Source organism: Hemitrygon akajei, chromosome 4 (genome assembly GCF_048418815.1).
Source record: "Hemitrygon akajei chromosome 4, sHemAka1.3, whole genome shotgun sequence".
Classification (NCBI taxonomy): Eukaryota; Metazoa; Chordata; class Chondrichthyes; order Myliobatiformes; family Dasyatidae; genus Hemitrygon; species Hemitrygon akajei.
This window is the reverse complement of record NC_133127.1, coordinates 148,594,787-148,614,147: the sequence shown is the minus strand read 5'-3', so window position 1 is coordinate 148,614,147 and position 19,361 is coordinate 148,594,787.

Genomic DNA, 19,361 nt, shown 5'->3' with positions numbered 1-19,361 from the left:
TATCGTACAATTTCATTGGACCTCTGTGAACTACTCATCAATTTTATTGGTCTACTGTTATGAGGCAAAATGTTTACGAGGCGGCATGAAAAAAATCATGCATTAGCCGCTTCGGATTATTGGCCGCAAAGTTCAAAGCTGTTCAAAATGTGGGAAAAAAGTAGCGGCTTAAAATCCGGAATCTACGGTACTAGTTGTCCCCAAAGCAAGAAATACAACTAAGTACTTTATTAATAACTTTTCTGTAAAAAAAATATGGTAAACAATCACCGCAAAGAATGAAGAGATGAGTGAAGGCGAGGCTGTTTTTCGAGGGTCAAGGAGTGTGGATGCGATGCAAAACCAGAGCAAGGTTGAGACACGTTCAAGAAAAAGGTGTTGGAGCAAGGCTGAGACAAGGTCAAGGTGGATTAGGGGCATGTGAAGTGGAGAAAATATAGAGTGGAAGAGTTTCGGAACCCATGCATCAAAACCATTGTACATTGGGTGTTTGTTGATTTTGCTTTAAATGGTTTCTTTTTGGTTTCTTGTTTTGTGGCTGCCTGTAAGGAGATGAATCTCAAGGTTATATAATGCATACATACTTTGATAATAAATGTACCTTGAATTTTGAACTTTGAATTCATTGCCACAGATAGTTGTGGAAGACAAGTCATTGGGTATATTTGAAAGAGAGATTGATAGGTTCTTGATTAGTAAGGTTGTCAATGGTTACGGGGAGAAGGCAGGGGAATAAAGTTAACAGGGAAAATAAATCAGCCATGGTCAAGTAGCAGAATGCCTAATTCTGTTCCTATATCTTATGGTATTAATTTTTTGCTTTGGCAACAGATGTATTAACTGCTGAGTAGTTTTTTTTTCACAATTCATTTTCCATTGATATGTTTAAACTCGAGACAGACCATTCACCTACTCTAGCTTCACAAATAGATTCATGCACTTCACCATCTAGATTGAAACAAAAGGAAGTGGCAGAGAAATGAACAATTTTTGCTTCAATCTTGATGGTGAATGAAGAACTCATCTTTGAGATAAGTAATTATTGCTCGGTAATTATTAGTAAATAATTAGTCATGGAGAAAATAACGGGATTGAAAAGCAATAAGTTCCTAGAATATGATAACTTCCATCTTAGAGTTTTGAAGGAAGGGACAGTTGAGCTGATGAATGCACTAATTGTTATCTGCAAACTTCCATAGATTTGAGATTTGAGAGTAGTTCTCACAAGTTCAAATGCAGCAATTACAGTATAACTCTTATTATTGAAGATAAAAAAGAAAACAGGGAGGAACAGGAAACTGTGGCCCAGTTAGCCTGACACCAATAGTTGCGAAAATGGTGGAACCTATTCATAGGATTTTACAGAGCCATATTTGACGAATCTGTTTTGGAGATTGTACCTATCAAAATGGATAACAGCGAATCAGTTGATTGTGTATTTGGGCTTTCAGAAAGCTTTCAGTGAGGTGTCACACAGGAGAATTTTGTATAAATGTAGTGGTTAGCATAAAGCTCTTACAGCGCCAGCAAACGGAGTTTGATTCTATTGCAATCTGTAAGGAATTTGCATGTCCTTCCCATGACTACATGGGTTTCTTCCCACATTCCAAAGATGTACAGGTTAGTAGGTTATTTGGTCACATGGGGGTAAACGATGGGCACGGGCTCATTGAACTGGAAGGGCCTGTTACTGTGCTGTATCTCTATACAAAATTAAAATGCACAGTAGTGGTGTAACATTCTTTTATGAAGGTTGGTTAACAGATAAAAAGCATGGGATATATGCGTAGGTGGATTATTTTTAGCTTGGAGTGGTGGTTTATGACTGGTCAGGTGTTTCAGAAATCAGGGTCTCCTGTTGTTTACTATCATGTATAGAAAGTTCATGTAATGTATTCAACTTATCTGATTATGCAAATCTAGGTGATTTTGTGGGTTATGAATCGGATGCAGAGAAACTTTAGGCAGATTTAGATAGGTTAAATGAATGGTCAGGAACATGAAAGATGGAACATAATATGGAAAAATGTGGGTTCTTCTACTTTAGTTGAAAAAACTACAAAAGTATATTGTTTTTATAAGTGAAAGCTAGAAATGTGTTGGCATTCTCAGGGATCTGGGTATCTGTATATGAATCACTAAACGTCAATGTGTCAGTAAAGCAAACCATTTGAAAGGCAAATGATATTGCAAGAAAATCTGAGTCCATACGAATTCTTTTTTAAAATTATGATGGGACATAGTGGTACTGCATATGGAATATGATGTGCATGACAAGTCTTCATATTTTTAAAAAAGGAAGTATGGTGAAGTTTCACCAGATTGATTCCTGAGATGGTGGTTTTATTGTATGAAAAGACATTAGACAGATTGGGTCTGTACACTCTGGAGTCTTGAAGAATTAGAAATGTTATTTTTATACACAGGGTTCTTACCAGACAATGTGTCCTCCAACATGTCTAGAACTGGGGTCACAATCTCAAGTAACGATTGGTCTTTCAGAAACTTCATTACCCAGACAGTGATTAATATTTAGAATACTCCAAATAGGAAACTCAATTGCTGAGTATAATCAAAATGATTATCAACAGACTTTGAGATAGTGTCAGAAGTCAGAGAGTAATACAGGATGGAAACAGCCCGACTTGTCCTTGTGGACCAAAATGCCAGTCTAAGCTTGTTCCACATGCCAGCACTCCAGCACTTGACTTATACCTATAAGCCTTTTCTTATCACTGTACAAGTATCTTTTAAATGTTGTATATTAAGACAATCAAGAGAATATGAGGATAGTGCAGGAAAGTCACATTTAACTAAGTGATTACCATGATCTTATTGAATAAGGGCAGGTATAAGGGGCCATATGGCCTATTTCTGATGTTTTTGTTTTCATCTTAAAGTTGACTTTTCTCATATAATGGTACTCAGAAGAGTCAGCTTTGGCTTTGAACTTGGCACAAGATCAATGCTGAAAATCCAGTGCTAATGGAGAAGAATTACTAGATGATGTATTCTGATGATCAATGTTGGAATGTGATGTTTAGTAGATATATGATAGGCTAAGCTGGAGTTCTTCAGTTATAAGCTAATGTTTGGATGACTGTCATTATGCATCTTTTTCATTAAACATATTTAAATTACTATCATAACATTAAAATGAAAGTAACTAACTATACATTAGATGCTGTAATAAAATTAACTAACATTTAACCAGAGCATCTTTTAAAACTTCAAGTATGAATTTTGTGCTTTAATGTAATGCCAGTCACACTGAAAATGCTTTATTGCTTGATGATTTGTAAGATGACATGATGTACTGTGTTTTTTTTCTCCCAGTTCCATTAGCTCTAATTCATATGAATTTCTAAGTTGTTTTTGACTTTCAAACCAGTGAAAGACACTGAGTACCTTCCTACTTGATCGGGTAATGTTATAACCTATGACTCATGTATTACTTTGCTTTGCTCAGCCAGATTTCTCAAATGGGAAGAATAGCTATAAGAGGAAAAGCAATTCTTTTTATTACATTACCCTTGCTCTTTTCTAAGTAATTACTAAATTTCTTACTTTTTCAATATTCATCTCTTCAACCCCTATTTAGGTCATCTGGACTGCTTCCAAATGCTTTTCTATTTTAACCATTGTGGATAAGCAAGGCAAATGTCAAATTCGTGTGTAAAGCTTATCAAGTGCATCTAGTAAAATGAGTTTTTGTGGAATGCACAGTCATCGCAAAGAAAAGAATTCTGCTTACCAACATTTTACAATTAGAATATTCAGAATATTAGAAGATGTTGCTTCAATTTGTGAAGGGTACGTTAGAGTTCCTGACCTCACAACCTCTACCAAAAAGGAGAAGTGCAGCAAAGTCATGGGAATGTCATGATTGGTGTGGTTCTCTCTAACTGTGCATCATTCTGACTGGAATATATACACACACATTCCTATAGTGCTGCTGAATCAAGGGCTTGACCTTTCTGGTCAGCAACAAAAGGATGGAACTATGACAATCCTCATCGAGGGATCAAAAGTGGAGAGAGTGAGCAGTTAGTTTTAAGTTCCTGGGTGTCAAGATCTCTGAGGAGCTAACCTGGTCCCAACATATTGACGCAGCTACAAAGAAGGCAAGACAGTGTCTATACTTCATTAGGAGCTTGAAGAGATTTGGCATGTCAACAAATACACTCAAAGTCTTCTATAGATGTACCATGGAGAGCATTCTGACAGGCTGCATCACTGTCTGGTATGGAGTTGGGAGGTGGGGAGGTGGCTACTGCACAGGACCGAAAGAAGCTGCAGGGAATCGTAAATTTAGTTGGTTCCATCTTGGGTACCAGCCTACAAAGTACCCAGGACATCTTTAGGGAGTGATGCCTCAGAAAGGCAGCATCCATTATTAAGGAACTCCAGCACCCAGGGCATGCCCTTTTCTCACTGTTATCATCGGGCAGGAGGTACAGAAGCCTGAAGGCACACACTCAGTGATTCAGGAACAGCTTCTTCCCCTCTGCCATCCGATTCCTAAATGTACATTGATCTCGTGAACAGTACCTCACTTTCTAAATATATACTATTTCTGTTTTTGCACAATTTTTACAATATACAATATACATATACTGTAATTTCTTTCTTTTTCTTCTATATTGAACTGCTGCTGCTAAGTTAACAAATTTCACAACACACATGCCGGTGATAATAAACCTGATTCTGATACTGTCTTCAAGGAAACCCACATTGTGGTAAGTTTTATTTCTTTTCCCATCAGATTTGCTGCCATACACCTTTTTGTAAAAGATCAATGAGGTCAATGCAGTCAAAACTTGCAAGATGATTTCAAAACACATTTGCAATTATTGGCATGTTTGGCACCTCCAATTCTGAATATTTGAATGGAAAGTCAAGGGTTCTTGACATTGCTGGGCATGTAATATCACCTGGTCCCATGGTTTGTGCTCAGATCTGAAGAGAATTCCCTAGAGCAAGATTCCAATGCATGAAGTGTAACTTATGAACCAGTCTTACATTTGGCTACAACCCAAATACAGATAAAACAGTGAAGTACATACACTACATTTTAAAACAAACTCTCTTTGCTGAAATTTGCACGTCAATTCTGACAGGAGTAATGTTTTGCAAAAAGTTTAAAAACAAGTTTCTAAATTCATTGAATCTGAAGTTGAGATAGAATGTTAAATGAAACAGATTCCACAGTCATAAGAACATAAAGAACAGGAGCAGGAGTAGACCCTCCAGTCCATCGAGCCTGCTCCACCATTCAATAAGATCATGGCTGATCTGTCCATAAACTCAACTCCATCTACCTGCCTTTTCCCCATGACCCTTAATTCCCTTACTACGTAAAAACCTATCTAACTGTTTCTTAAATATATTTAGTGAAGAAGCCTCAACTGCTTCCCTGGGCAGAGAATTCCACAGATTCACCACTCTCTGGGAAAAACAGTTTCTCCTCATCTCTGTCCTAAATCTTCTCCCCTGAATCTTGAGGCAATGTCCCCTAGTTCTAGTCTCACCTACCAATGGAAACAACTTTCCAACTTCTATCTCATCTATCCCTTTCAAAATTTTGTATGTTCCTATAAGATCCCCTGTCATTCTTCTGAATTCCAGAGAGTATAGTCCCAGGTGACTCAATCTCTCCTCATAGGTTAACCCCTTCATCTCTGGTATCAACATGGTGAACCTCCTCTGCACTGCCTCCAAAGCCAGTACATCCTTCCTCAAGTATGGAGACCAGAACTGCACACAGTACTCCAGGTGCGGCCTCACCAGTACCCTGTATAGTTGCAGCATAACCTCCCTGCTCTTGAATTCAATCCCTCTAGCAATAAAGGCCAACATTCTGTTTGCCTTCTTAATAACCTGTTGTACCTGCAAGCCAACTTTCTGTGATTCATGAACAAGCATTCCCAAGTCCCTCTGCACAACAGCATGCTGCAATCTTTCACCATTTAAATAATAATCTGCTCTTCTATTATTCCTTCCAAAGTGGATGATCTCACATTTACCAACGTTGTCAGACCTTGGCCCACTCACTTAACCTACCTATATCACTCCGCAGACTCTCCACGTCCTTTGTACAATTTGCTTTTCCACTCAGTTTAGTATCATCAGCAAATTTTGCTACGCTACACTCAGTCTCCTCTTCCAAATAATCAATGTAAATGGTAAACAGCTGCGGGCCCAGCACCGACCCCTGCGGCACCCCACCCACCACCGACTGTCAACCGGAGAAACACCCATTTATACCAGCTCTCTGCCTTCTATTGGTTAACCAATCCACTTTCCATGCCAGTACACTTCCTCTGACTCCATGCATCCGAATCTTGTTTATAAGTCTCTTGTGCGGCACCTTATTAATCGCCTTCTGAAAATCCAAGTATACGACATCCATCTGTTCCCCTCTATCCACTGCACTCATTATGTACTCAAAGAACTCCAGTAAGTTTGTCAAACAGGACCTGCCCTTTCTGAATCCATGCTGTGTTTTTCTAATGGAACCACTCCTTTCTAAATGTTTTGCTATTTCTTCCTTAATGACAGCTTCAAGCATTTTCTCGACTACAGATGTTAAGCTAACTGGCCTATAGTTGCCCGTCTTTTGCCTACATCCTTTTTTAAAAAGTGGCGTGACATTTGCTGTCTTCCAATCTGCCGGGACCCGCCCAGAGTCTAGAGAGTTTTGATAAATGATTACCAATGCATCTACTATAACCTCCGTCAATTCCCTCAGCACCCTGGGATGCCTCCCATCAGGACCAGGTGATTTATCTACCTTCAGGCTTTCTAGTTTTCTCATCACTATCTCTTTAGTGACAGTGATTTTATCGAGGTCCTCACCTCCCATTTCCTCCATAACATCCTTCTTTGACATATTAGATGTGTTCTCCACTGTGAAGACCGACACAAAATAGTCGTCCAATGCCTCAGCCATTTCCTTATCACCCAATACCAATTCCCCTTTCTCATCTTCCAAGGGACATACGTTGACTTTAGCCACCCTCTTCCGCTTTATATATTTATAAAAACTTTTGCCATCTGTGCTTATATTTTGTGCTAATTTACTTTCATACTCCATCTTCCCTTTCCTTATTTCTTGTTTAGTTGTTCTCTGTTGCTTTCTAAAGTTTTCCCAATCCTCCAGTCTCCCACTACGCTTTGCAGCTTGTACATGAGCTTTTATTTTGATACTATCTTTTATTTCCTTCGTTATCCAAGGCTGGCTCTCCCCACACTTACTGACCTTACTTTTGATTGGAATATATTTTTGTTGAGCACTGTGAAAAATCTCTCTGAAAGTATTCCACTGTTCCTCAACTGTCCTACCTGATCTACAGATAGTTTGACTTGCCACTTCGGGTGAACTGGTCACATTACTTGTGACCCCCTGTAAAACTGATTGTATCCTTTTGAGGCAGGTGGAATCTAGAGCCTTAGAGTTGGGCCCTGAGTTATTTTTATTCCCAGGTGAGGTTTCAATCCATTGTCCCCATTGTTGAAATTGACTTCAAAGGGTTATCTCATAGTGTATGGGAAGTATGGGATGGATTAGTGCATATATTAGCATTTCAACAAGTGTGTTTCATGTATCTGGTGTTATGAATGTGAAGCAACTCTGAGGGGCTGAAGGGTACAAAGTCGCCCCCTGCTTTTTGAGAATCGCAAGATTGCTATTAATTCGGGTCTGGGACCCAGGAAATGAGAGAGAGACACTCAAAATACACAAGGTTTGGAATGTGTCCTGACCTCAGTGGAACAGAACCACTGATAATGGCCATTGTCTCTTGGAGAAGGAATTGTGTATTGAGTACTGTACTATTCATTGAAACCCCTCAGGGGACAACCAGAGTGGTCTGGTTGAGGGATTGCATCATCCCAACCTGATTGACATCTGAGACCCTGTGAGTAAGGATAAAAGAGGGGTCTGGGGAACAACCCCTTTAGACGCACCAGGAGAAATGCTAGAAATCCCGTGACAGAGTTTGATAGCAAAAGCCGGTGGGGGCACATGTGCGTCCTTCCCTTGCCTGGGGTGACGGGCCCACCATGGAAGAACGGTTTAGCTAAAGGAGATGTCACAATTGAACGGCCACAGCAACGAAATACCTGACGGATCGAAATCATAAAGGAAGGTTGGAAAAAAACCCATAGCGGTAACTGTTCCCATCCTATCTCTCTCTCTCCAACAATTGCAACACAGCGGTCCCCAACGGCTGCAGCCTGCATGAACTGAGTGAACTTTATATTTCCATTGGACAATACATTATCCCCTAGACAACAATAGAGCTTATTTCTTATTGATTATTATTATACCCGCACTTTTAGATTTAGTATTGACGACGTATATTATCTGTATACTTGCATTGATATTATTTTTGTGTATTTTTGCTAATAAATACTGTTAAAAATAGTATCATCAGACTTCAACGGATGTCTCTATCTTTGCTGGTAAGTGACCCAGTTACGGGGTTTGTAACAACGTGGGGGCTCGTCCAGGATTTGATACCAAATTGGAGGGCCAGTAAATCGGGCTTTTAAGTCCAAACTTGGATCTGGTTGCGTGGGTAACCAGACGGGAAACCAGCAAAGATGGACGTAGATGAATTTATAGAAAACCCGACTCTGGAGGCGCCAGAGGCTGCCACAAAGTCGGACTTGATAAATATTGCGAAAGGACTAAATCTCGCAGAGGTGAGGTTGTTGATGAAAAAGCGGGAGGTGTGGAGGGCCATAACTCAGTATTATATTGTGAAGAATGTGTTTTCGGCTGAGGTATTGGAAAATATTCCTGAAAAGGTACCAGCTAGTGGGATGGCTCAGTTAGAGTTGGAGAAATTAAGTTTGGAACATGAAATTAAGTTAAAACAGCTGGAAGCAGCGGAAAAGGAAAAAGAAAGAGCTGAAAAGGAAAAAGAGCAGGAAAGAGCTGAGAAGCAGAGGGAGATTGAAATTAAGTTAAAACAGCTGGAAGCAGCTGAAAAAGAGAAGGAGAAAGCCGAAAAGGATAGGGAGTATGAGGAGAAGGAGAAACAGAGGCAACATGAGCGGGACATGGAGAAGTTAAAGCAAGAGAGAAGGGTCCAAGGGCCAGACCGAGAGGAGAGGTTTAATGTTAGTAGGGAGTTTAGGTTAGTACCTCCGTTCGAAGAGACAGATGTTGATAGTTATTTCTTGCATTTTGAAAAGGTGGCAGTGAGTCAGAAGTGGTCCAGAGATCAGTGGGTGGCGTTGTTACAAAGTGTGTTAAAAGGGAAGGCACAATGGGCATATACGGCGTTGTCCATGGAGGAGGAGGAGTCTGAGAATTATGAGAAAGTAAAAGAGGCCATTCTTCAGGCCTATGAATTGGTACCTGAGGCCTATAGACAAAAGTTCAGAAATTTAAAGGAAGGGTGGAATCAGACGTATGCAAAGTTTGCCTATGAGAAGGGTGTGCTCTTGGATCGCTGGTGTGCAGCAGAAATGGTGGAAGAAGATTTTCGGCATCTCAGGGAGTTAATTCTGATTGAGGAATTTAAAGGTTGTGTTTCAGATGATATCCAGATGTATTTGAATGAGAAGCCGAATAAGTCCATATCCGAATTTGTTAGGTTCGCAGATGAATATGCCCTAACCCACAAGACAAAGTTTTCCTCGAATAAGAGTTGCCTGAAAGACCGTAGGAACGGTAGAGAAAGCCCGCCGGCTGAGGCAGAGATCCAGCCAGGAGCTAGTGGTAAAAATAAGGAGGAGGAAAGGCAAGACGGCAGGAGAGGTCCTGGCTTGACCTGTTTTAATTGTGGAAAGGTGGGTCATATTGCATCTAAGTGCCTTGCTCCGAGGAAGGAGACAGGAAAAGGGAAAGCAACAGTCCCTACAGGATGTATTGTGGTGATCAGTAAATCAACGAGAAAGCCCCAGGTAGACAGAATACGAGAGGGGCCCGAGAAATTTATTTCAGAAGGAACAGTGTCTGTGAAAGAGGGAGACACACCAGTTCCTGTGTGGATCTGGAGAGACACTGGAGCTGAGCTGTCATTGATTGGCAGTAAGGTACTAGATTTTGGTTCCAAGACTGGAGAGGTATAGGAAAAGGGACAGAAGCTGTGCCTTTGCATAGGATCATTATAAATTGTGAGCTGGTATCTGGACCAGTGGAAATAGGGGTGCAATCAGAATTTCCGAGAACTGACGTAGACATCCTTCTGGGTAACGATTTAGCTGGTGGTGAAGTTTGGTCGGCCATGGAGCTGACGAGCCAGCCTGTAAGTGTTGAGGACCTGCCCCTAGATTCCAAGATCTATTCCGCATGCATGACCACTCGCAGCCTGTCAAGAAAGGCAGCTGAGAAAGAGGCCAGTATCGATTTGGCTGAGACGTTTTTACCGACCCTGTACCAAGAGGGGTTAGAGGGTGGAAAAACGGAGAATAGGGAGGTGAAAGAGAGTAAGGGAGAGGAGGTAGTCCTGCCCTTAGCCAGGAGGAAATTTATAGAGGCATGGAGTAAAAATGAGAAACAGATAAGTCTGTTAGAAGGTCCAGGGTTGGACATGGATGATCTGTCTGGCTTGACAGAACTGTTTGAAGAAGTTGAATATTTTAAAGGTGTTCCCGATAATGAAATGAGGGCAGTCCTAGATGAAAAGGATGCCATTACCTTGAAGGAGTCTGCTGGGTTGGCAGATGAGGTTGTTTCAGCCCGCAGGATTGAGTTTACTCTGGAAGGGAGTTGCCCAGAGAGTAACTGGGAGGATCAGGGGGACTTAGAATTTGAAAAGGGTACGGGTATTGAAAGCCTGGAAGAGGCAGATGTCCCGTTTGAGTGTGTCCAAGATGTGGATGCACGTGGTACTGAACCTAGTAATGGAACTCAGAAAAAGTCTGAGGTATTTGATTCAGTTGAAAAGGAATGCAGTCCTTGTGGGTCAGATGGACTTGGTTCAGTGAAGAAAGGGTTAACCGTGGTACTAGTGGGAAGCGAGAATTCCCAGTTGTTTGTGTTCGAAGGTGTGTTAAAAGTTAGTGAGGAGATAAAAGGTGGTGAGGTGAATATTATTATTGAAGGGAAAGGGAAAAATGTAGTTCCTAAATTGAATGAAGAAAATTTAAAGTCTGGATTGATGTCAGAAGCAGTAACCAGGCTGAAGGGACAATGGCTTGGTAACACAGTGCCTGCAAATCAATTACAGGTTGATTTGGAATGTAAAGGTGCCCCACACGCTATTGTTATTCAAGAGTGTGCTGTGAAGAGGCAGAATTTGAAATGCTGTTTGGACAAAGAGGGATCGCTTGCAGCTATTGAACTGAAAACTAATAGAATGAAGGGTCCTGAAGATAAAACTAACGACTTGCTTAAAAATAAATAATTGTGTGGAAATTCAGCAAATGTGCTAAGTTTGGAAAACATTGTTGATAAAATAACTCCTATGAAAGGAGCATGCAAAAGCCTATTCCACACTGGTGCGCAAGGTAACCACGTGGGAGTTAACTGGAAAAGGGGCGAGGGTTGACGGGATGCCACTTTAAATAACAGGATCTGGTTTTAAGGGATCTCGACAAAGCATGTAACTAATAAAGACAACCCCCGGAAGATTGACTGTTAAGTTTGAAAGTAAAATAAAGATTAGTATTTGCATGAACTTTCGTAATATACACGTAAGCTAAGATCACAACTCTTTAGTTTTGTTTTGCTGAAGAAAAGAAAAAAAAAAGGTGGTTATTAAATTGGAGTCTGATGCTACAAGAATTTATTAAGGTACAAGATATTAAGATATTAAAGGAAGTGACAATGTAATCGCTAACTGTTTAGATGCTGAATTGAATGTATAACTGTATTACTCTGCAGTGAAAAAAAAACTCTTTGGAATTGTGTTAGAGTCTGAAATCCTGTAAGACTCTGTATTAATTAATTTTTACCTGTGGCAAAAATCCTAGAAGGAAGGGGGTGTTATGAATGTGAAGCAGCTCTGAGGGGCCGAAGGGTACAAAGTAGCCCCCTCCTTTTTGAGAATCGCAAAATCGCTATTAATTCGGGTCTGGGACCCAGGAAATGAGAGAGAGAGACACTCAGAATACACAAGGTTTGGAATGTGTCCTGACCTCAGCGGAACGGAACCACTGATAACGGCTATTGTCTCTTGGAGACGGAATTGTGTATTGAGTACTGTACTATTCATTGAAGCCCTCAGGGGATGACCAGAGTGGTCTGGTTGAGGGATTGCATCATCCCAACCTGATTGACATCTGAGACCCCGTGAGTAAGGATAAAAGAGGGTCTGGGGAACAACCCCTTTAGACGCACCAGGAGAAATGCTAGAAATCCCGTGACTGAGTTTGATAGCGTAAGCCGGTGGGGGCTCGTGTGCGTTCTCCCTTGCCTGGGGTGGCGAGCTCACCACGGAAGAACGGTTTAGCTAAAGGAGAGGCCACAATTGAACGGCCACAGCAACAAAATACCTGACGGATCGAAATCATAAAGGAAGGTTGGAAAAAAACCCGTAGCGGTAACTGTTCCCATCCTATCTCTCTCTCTCTCTCCAACCATTGCAACACAGCGGTCCCCAACGGCTGCAGCCTGCATGAACTGAGTGAACTTTATATTTCCATTGGACAATACATTATCCCCTAGACAACGATAGAGCTTATTCTTATTGATTATTATTATACCTGCACTTTTAGATATAGTATTGACGACGTATATTATCTGTATATTTGCATTGATATTATTTTTGTGTATTTTTACTAATAAATACTGTTAAAAATAGTATCATCAGATTCCAATGGACGTCTCTATCTTTGCTGGTAAGTGACCCAGTTATGGGGTTCGTAACACTGGGTACTATTGTTAATTGAGCTGGAGTGATGTTAAGGCAACTGTTAAGTTGTTGGTATCAACATTGCAAAGATTTTGTTGTTCTTTATTTGGCTGTTTTACCTTTTCTGGAAAGCCATTGTTTGAATCACAAAGAATAACTCCTAATCTATAACTTTAGCATGGGCAACTTGGTAGCAGAGTGACGAGTGTAAAGCTTTACAGTGCCAGCGATTATGACAGGTTTCAATTCATACCATTGTCTGTAAGGAGTTTGTACCTTCTCCCCATTACTATGTGTGCTTCCTCCCATTTATAGCATCAGCAATCGCGTCAGGTTTCAACACACACCATTGTCTGTAAGGAGTTTGTACATTCTCCCAGGGACTAGTGTATTTTCTCCCACATTGCAAAGATGTACAGGTTAGGGTGGTAAGCTGAGGGCGTTGGCACTTGCTGCCTGCTGCTGGCACATCCTCAGACTCTTAGTTGTTCCTCAAAACAACAGATTTCGCCGTATGTTTCGATGTGCATGTAACAAATAAAGCTCCAGTAATCTTGCTTTTCATCACCATGTCACTGTAGCAGAGCAAACATTCACCTTCAAATCTTTATTAGAAACTGCCCACTGAATCTTTCTACCTGAAGAACTTAAATTTCTAATCCTCATGTTTCAATCAAACTTTTGGCCATAGCACAACATGGCTTGTTGTCGATCTGTGTCTGATGTTGCTCCTGTATATTAAAGGTGGTTTATAAATGCAAATTGTTGTATTAGTTAGTAGCTTGCTATGTAGAAATTCGCGGCTGCCTTTGCCTGCATTGCCACAAGACTTATGCTATTAGAGTACTTCAATTGTAAATTGCTTTGTGATATTGATACGCTATGTAATGTGCAAATCCTCAAATAAAATAAAGAAATTATTTCTTGACAATAAAACCCTACTGCTTTAAGATAGGTATTACTAAAATGACCATTTTGAATTGTCTATGCCCTACAGGGATGAGATAAGTGGCAGGGTAAAAAAAATCTTGCAACAATCTACTGCACTGCACGTGGCATGCCTCATGCCACTTTAATAGGTACATTCTTGCCAGCTAGCAAGACTACCACAGCAGCTGGCTGAAATTCATGTCAGAGGATGTCGATTGTATCAAGACTCTGACCACATCTTAACGCAGGACAGTCTTGATCATTAGCTGGGGTGCAAACTCCACCAGGAGTGTAGGCTTCAAGAAGTAGCTGGTCCAAAAGCAGGCTATAGAGGTAACACATTTAATGTTTTGGATTCAAAGAGCAAACACGAGGAAATCTGCAGTTGCAGGAAATTCAAACAACACACACAAAATGCTGGTGGAACACAGCAGGCCAGGCAGCATCTATAAGGGGAAGCACTGTCGACATTTTGGGGCGCGACCCTTCGTCAGGACTAACCGAAGGAAAGATGGTAAGAGATTTGAAAGTAGTGGGGGGAGGGGGAAATGCGAAATGATAGGAGAAGACCGGAGGGGCTGGGATGAAGCTAAGAGCTGGAAAGGTGATTGGCAAAAGTGATACAGAGCTGGAGAAGGGAAAGGATCATGGGACGGGAGGCCTCAGGAGAAAGAAAGGGGGAGGGGGGAGCACCAGAGGGAGATGGAGCACTCTTTCTTTCTCCCCCTTTCTTTCTCCTGAGGCCTCTCGTCCCATGATCCTTTCCCTTCTCCAGCTTTGTATCACTTTCGCCAATCACCTTTCCAGCTCTTAGCTTCATCCCAGCCCCTCCGGTCTTCTCCTATCATTTCGCATTTCCCCCTCCCCCCACTACTTTCAAATCTCTTACTATCTTTCCTTTTGGTTAGTCCTGACGAAGGGTCTCGGCCCGAAACGTCGACAGTGCTTCTCCTTATAGATGCTGCCTGGCCTGCTGTGTTCCACCAGCATTTTGTGTGTGTTGTTTTAATATTTTGGATTGGTTTCTTGTGGTCAGAAATGATCTTCAAAACTCCAGAAGGAGTTTCTTGCTGTCACTACTTCTCAACTTGTATCCCACAGCTCAGCTTATGGTTATGTTAACCAAACTCTCATCTAGTGACAGACATTGGAACATTTAGGGCTGAGAAAGATAAATAACAATCTAGAATAATAAGAAAATAGGACCAGGATTAGCCCACTTGGACTCTTAGGATCCCATATGATAAATGAGATTTGCCCCAGCTTTCATCTCCTCATCTGTGCCAATTGACTATAGCCCTTAATCTCCTGTTCTTTCAAAAATTGCATTCTAGCCTCCACAACCCACTAAGAAAGAGAACTCTAGAGAATTTAGAGGATTGGGAAGTTTTCAAATACCTCAGGAGGCATCTAAAAAAGTCATTAAGGAGGTAAAGATGGAATATGAAGGAAAGCTAGCCAACAATATTATAGAAGATACCACAAGTTTCTTCAGATACATAAAGTATAAAAGAGAGATGAGAGTGGATATCTGACCACTCAAAAATGACTGCTGGAGAGATAGTAATGGGAACAAGGAAATGGTGGATGAACTGAATAAGTATTTTGTATCATTCTTCACTGTGGAAGACACTAGCAGTATGGTGGGAGCTCCAGGTGTTGGGGCATGAAATAAGTGAAGTTACCATAACTAGAGAAAAGGTGCTTGGGAAACTGAAAGGTCTGAAGGTAGATAAGTTACCTGGACCAGATGGTGTACTCCCCAGAGTCCTGAAGAGATTATGGAGGCATTAGTAATGATGTTTCAAGAATCACCAGATTCTGGAATGGTTCCTAAGAGTGGAAAATTGCAAATGTCACTCCACTTTTCAAGAAGGGAGAGAGGCTGAAGAAAGGAAACTATGGGCCAGTTAGTCTGACCTCAGTGGTTGGGAAGATGTTGGAGTTGATTGTTAAGGATGAGGTCTCAGGACACTTGGAGGCACATGATAAAATGGGCCATAATCAGCATGGTTTCCTCTAGGGAAAATCTTGCCTGACGAATCTGTTGGAAATCTTTGAAGAAATAACAAGCAGGATAGACAAAGGAGAATCAGTTGATATTGTGTAGTTGGATTTTCAGAAGGTCTTTAATAAGGTGCCACTCATGAAGCTGCTTAACAAGCTATGAGCCCATGATATTACAGGAAAGATTTTACATGGATAAAGCAGTGAGTACCGTAGATGCCGGATTATAAGCCGCTACTTTTTTCCCACGCTTTGAACAGCTTTGAACACTGCGGCCTTTACTACGGTGCGGCTAATGCATGGTTTTTTTTCATGCCGCCAAAAACATTTTGCCTCGTAACAGTAGACCAATAAAATTGATGAGTAGTTCACAGAGGTCCAATGAAATTGTACGATAAATCAAGTGCACTTTCACAATTAAATTATTGTAAATCAGTCATTTGTACTCACCCTCATCAACATGGAAAACACTCGAAGAAAAGCATTGTGCTGCCTTTATGGCAGTTATTTAGTTTATAATATTTTCGCTTAGTAATTCATTTGTTAGTATTTTCTAGTTAAAGTTAGAAGTGTTTTAAGTATATTTGTTTTCTGTACTACATCGCGGGATGCTATGACGTCACATCCGGTTTCGCCGCGTCTTGTGGAAAAATACCAGTTCGCGATAAACGGAAAGGTGGGGGGGGGGGAGCGCATTAGACCCGAGCGAAAACGCTGCTTTTAAGTTAAAGGCGATCAATAACTTTTCCTGGTAGGCTGCGGTATATATATTTTTTACCAGTCATTAGGAGATATTGGAATGTTGTTCGTGCACTGTTCAGTAAAAAAGTATAAGCAACGTAATTTGTGTGTTACCGATACGTATGTATATTTAAAAGTAGCCGTGTTACAGGCATGATTCGAAAAAAAGCATTTGCAATATGTATTTGTTTATGTTACCATACGGATTTAATTAAAAGTTAAAAAATCCTCACGTGTAATATCTTTCTGTGTAAATATCTCATATTACAACGTGGGACACCTGCGGCTTAAAATCCGGTGCGGCTTGTACAAGTACAAAATTGATTTTCTTTCTAAAATTAGAGCCTGTGGCTTTTAATCAGGTGCGCTCTGTAGTACGGAATCTACGGTAATTGGTAGAGGCAAAGAGTGGGAATAAAAGGATGCTTTTCTGGATGGCTGCCGGTGACTAGTGGTGCTCAACAGGGGTTTGTGTTGGGACCAATTCTTTTTACATTATATGTCAATGATTTGGATGATGTAATTGATGGCTTTGTTGAAAAGTTTGCAGCCAATATGAAGATAGGTGAAGGAGTAGATAGTTTTGAGGAAGTAGAGAGGCTATAGAGAACTTAGATTAGGAGAATGGGCAAAGAACTGGCAGATGAAATACAGTGTCAGGTAGTGTACAGTCATGCACTTTGCTAGAAGAAATTAAAGGGGTGACTATTTTATAAATGGAGAGAAAATACAAAGAACTGAGGTGCAAAGGGACTTGGGAGTCCTTGTGCAGGATTTCCAAAGGGTTAATTTGCAGGTTGATTCTGTGGTGAGGAAGGCAAATGTAATGTTAGCATTCATTTCAAGAGGACTAGAATATAAAAGCAAGGATGTAATGTTGAGACGTTATAAAACACTGGTGAGGCCTCACTTGGAGTATTGCAATCAGTTTTAGACACCTTATCTTAGAAAGGATGTGCTGAGAGGGTTCAAAGGAGGTTCACAAGAACAATTCCAGGATTGAATGGCTTGTCATGTGAAGACCGTTTGATGGCTCTGGGCCTGTATTCACTAGAATTCAGAAGAATGAGGAGTGACTTCATTGCAGCCTATTGAATGGTGAAAGACCTTGATGGACTAGATGTAGGGAGGATGCTTCCTGTGGTGGGAGAGTCTAAGACCAGAGGACACAGCTTCTGGATAGAGGGGAGTCCTTTTAGGGTGGAGATGAGGAGGAATTTATTTAGCCAGAGTGGTGATTCTGTGGAATTCTTTGCAACAAACAGCTGTGGAAGCCAAGTCTTTATTTATATTTAAGGTAGAGGTTGATAGATTCTTGATTGGTCAGGGTATGAAGGGATATGGAGAGAAGGCAGGAGATTGTGGCTGAGAGGAAAATTGAATCAGCCATGATGAAATGGCAGAGCAAACTCGATGGCCCAAATGGTCTAATGCTGCTCTTATATCTTATGGTCTTAAATTCACCACCCTTTGCAAAAAAAAAGTTCCTACACACCTCAGTTTTAAAAAACTTTCCACTAATCCTGAAACATCTCAACATTCACCTTGTAATGCCTCCTGATGATCTTATGTCTCAATGAGATCATCCCTCAGACTTCTGAACTCTAAAAATATATACATTGATTTAATTTCTTTACCTTCTTGTGACAGAATAATCCCCACATCCCAGGAATCAAGCCTAGTGTATCTCTGTTGGACTGGCTCCAATGCTAAGATATAATTTCTTAAGTTATCTAAAACAGCATACAGTAGTTCTGATGTGACATTTCCATATTTCTAAACTCCAACTGTATGCAATAAGGGGCAACATGCCATTTGCTTTTTCTTCTGAACTACTTGCTGCACCTGTTTGCTAATGTTTGTAACAGGTGTACAGGAACACCTACATCCCACTGTACTTTAGTCACTTGCAGTCTGCCTTTACATTCCTCTAACTGATGCATAGAGTCAGAACACGGCCGCAAAGGAACATGCCCTTCAGCCCATCTAGTCTGTGCCTAGCTATTTATCTGCCTAGTCCCATCGACAAGCACCTGGACTGTAGCCCTTTATAACCGTCCCATCCACATACCTATCCAAATTTCTCTTAAATTTTAAAATCGAACCCACATCCACCACTTCCGCTAACAGCTCATTCCACACTCTCACCACCCTCTGACTGAAGAAAATCCCCTCTTGTTCCCCTTAAACATTTCATCTTTCATCCTTAACACATGACCTCTAGTTCTAGTATCTTCCAACCTCAGTGGAAAAAACCTGCCTACATTTATCCTATCTATACTGCTCAGTTTTGTATACTTTCGTGAAACCTCCCCTCATTCTTCTACGCTCTACGGAATAAAGTCCTAACCCTATTCAGACTTTCCCTATAACTCAGGTCCTCAAGTCCTGGCAACATCCTTGTAAACTTTCACTGTATTCTTTCAATCTTATTGACATCGTTCCTGTAGGTAGGTGACCAAAGCTACTCACAATACTCCAAATTAGGCCTCACCAACATCTTATACAACTACAGCGTGACATCTAACCGCTGTACTCAATACTTTGATTTATAAAGTTCAATATGCCAAAAGCTTTCATGACCATATCTACCTGTGACACCGCAGGTGTAGTCACAGATCTTTTGTACTACCCCTCACCGTGTCAGTGAAATCCTGATCTGTCCTCCCAAAGTGCAGCACCTCACACTTGTCTGCATTAAAATCCCATCTGCTGCTTTTTATCCCATTTTTCCAGCTGGTCCAGAATCTGTTGCAAGCTTTGATAGTCTTCCTCACTGTCCACTACACCCCCACTCTTGGTATCATCCACAAATTTGCTGATGCAAACTACATTTTTCCAGATTACACTCCATTTACCAAGGTTTCACCA